The 2,550-nt window shown below is 39.8% G+C and overlaps 1 non-coding gene across 1 annotated transcript; it reads left to right on the top strand.

Annotated features, from left to right (window-relative positions):
• The first annotated feature begins 1,922 nt into the window (after positions 1 to 1,922).
• Positions 1,923 to 2,029, top strand: LOC148561428 (small nucleolar RNA R71). Its single transcript, XR_015887153.1, has one exon. It is a non-coding gene; the product is annotated as a small nucleolar RNA R71 (small nucleolar RNA).
• Positions 2,030 to 2,550: the final 521 nt, after the last annotated feature.

Raw genomic sequence — 2,550 nt, 5'->3', positions numbered from 1 at the left:
CCCAAATCCTTTTATTATTCAAGTCATTTACATTTCTTGCAATTTAAGTTTCAGTTATTTACATTTCCTGCAATTCAAGTTTCTGCAATTTACATTACTTACACTTTAAGATTCAGCTCTTTTAATTCTTCTGCACTTTAAATTCTTGTCAGTTATCCCTCTCCTTTTAAATTCCATGCAATTTAGCTTCTGTTGGATACAAATCACTCAAATCAACTCTTGTTCGCTTGACTAAATCAACCACCTAACTAAAATTACTCAATCCTTCAATTCCTGTGGGATCGACCTCACTCACGTGAGTTATTATTACTTGATGCGACCCGGTACACTTGCCGGTGTGTTTTGTGTTGGATCGTTTTTCACACATCAGAGGTAACTCTCCTCCATGTCCAGATCAACAAAGTCAGCGGGAAGGAAGTAGTTTCTCACATTCACCAACACATTTTTGACTACTCTTTTGGCCTGCTTCTGTGTTTTATCCGCCAATTGGATGATTACATCCGTGGATCTCAGCTCATTGATTTGCAACTTCTTCATAAGAGATAGAGGCATCACATTTATACTAGCTCCTAGATCACAAAATCCTCTGTCAATTTTTGTCTCTCCTATGGTGCAGGGGATATGAAAGCTCCCTGGATCTTTTTTCTTCAGGAGCACGTCCTTCTTGATGAGGCACTACATTCCTTGTTCATTATCACAGTTTGTCCCCCTTTTAAAGTTCCTTTCTTGGTCAGCAGCTCTTTCATGCACTTGATGTATGTGGGCATCTATTGGAGAGTTTTGATGAATAGGATGTTGACACTGAGGGATGCAAACATATCTAGGAATCTTGAATATGACCTTTCTTTCTCACTTCCACTCAGTCTCTGAGAAAATGGTGCCTTTGGCACATAAGGTTTCGGAATTTCCTTCCTTATTAATTCTTTTCTTTGTACAGATCTAGTTCCTTGTTCCTTTTTCTCCAAGTTGCTCTGGGAACTTGCTTGGCTGTGCTCTGTTAGCTTCCTAGTGTCTTCTTCAAGGGTTTCTTCATTTGCAAGAGTAACTGCCTTACACTCTTCCCATCTCACCTTCTTCATTTCTCCTCTTGGATTTTTCTCAGTGTCACTTGGGAAACTATCAGTGGACTTCGGATACTGCTGTGAAAGATATCCTACTTGAGATTCAAGATTCTTAATAACTTCTCCTCGGCTTTTTATACTCTCTCTCACTTCTTCCTTGAATTTTTTTATTTCTTCAAACTCCTTGCAAAGATTTGCAAGCATAGCTTCCATTTTGGCCATTCTGTCATCATCATGTGGTGATGGTTAGTTGAAATTGGGGTGTTGAGAGTGGTTGTTGTAGCTTTGGTATGGTGGCTGTGAATAAGTGTTTTATGTGGTCTAGTATGGTCTTTGGTTGGAGTTTTGATGAGTGGAGTTGTTATACTGGTTTGGATTATGGAGTCTGTGGTCTTGACCTTGGTTTTGTTGGTTCCCCCACCCAAAGTTTGGGTGGTTCCTCCAACCAGAGTTATAAGTTTTAGAATAAGGATCATGAGCTTGCCTAGATGAATTTCCAAGGTAATTAGCTTCTTCCTAGTTAACTCCTTCTTCTGTTTCCAACTCTCCTTGAGGTGATGGTTGAGTGTGGATAGCTGCAGCCTGATTCTTATCTATTTGCTTAGTCAATTCAGCCAGTTGCTTGGTGATCATCTTATTCTGGGCCAGGATTGCATCCATATGGTTTAATTCCAGGACTCCCCTGTTGTTGCTTCTGTCTGAGGCATAAAAATACTTATTGTTAGCCATTGTCTCTATAACATCAATGGCTTCTTCAATGGTCTTCTTCTTGTTAAGGAAACTTCCAGATGAGTGGTCTACAGCTTTTTTTAATTCACAATTCAGCCCTTCATAAAAGATATGAAGTTGTACCCACTCATTAAACATATCAGGGGGTATTTCCTTGTCAAATCTTTGAATCTCTCCCAGGCTTCATAAATGGTGTCACCATCCTGCTGTCTAAATGTTTGCACTTCGGTTCTCAGCCTGTTTACTTTTTGTGAAGGGTAGAACCTTATTAAGAATATATTCACTACATCCTTCCAAGTTGTCAAGCTTTCCTTGGGAAATGATTCTAGCCATTTTGAAGCCATGTCCCTCAAATAAAATGGAAACAGTAGCAATCTATAGGTGTCAGGTTGAACACCATTAGATTTAACTGTGTCACATATCCTTTGAAATTTAGTGAGATGCTCATTAGGGTCCTCCTGGCACTTCCTCCAAAACAACAGTTGTTTTGCACAAGAGTTATGAGCTGAGGCTTCAATTCAAAATTATTAGCATGGATAGTTGGCTTTTGAATACTGCTACCATAGTTTCCTGGGTTTGGGTTGATGTATGATCCCAGAACTCTCCTCTCTTATCCAACAGGGTTGGCTACACCTCTTCTGGCATGATTGTTCACCTCTCCTTCATGATGGTTTTCCATATCATCCTCCGTTGTTATATCCAAGTCTTCCTCCTCTTCTTCTTCACCAACAGCCCTCTTTCCTCTTGATTCCCTTCTTAA

The sequence above is a fragment of the Arachis ipaensis genome, chromosome B6 (genome assembly GCF_059453495.1).
Source record: "Arachis ipaensis isolate K30076 ecotype BB chromosome B6, ASM5945349v1, whole genome shotgun sequence".
NCBI lineage: Eukaryota > Viridiplantae > Streptophyta > Magnoliopsida > Fabales > Fabaceae > Arachis > Arachis ipaensis.
This window is presented reverse-complemented; position numbering and strand designations above follow the sequence as displayed.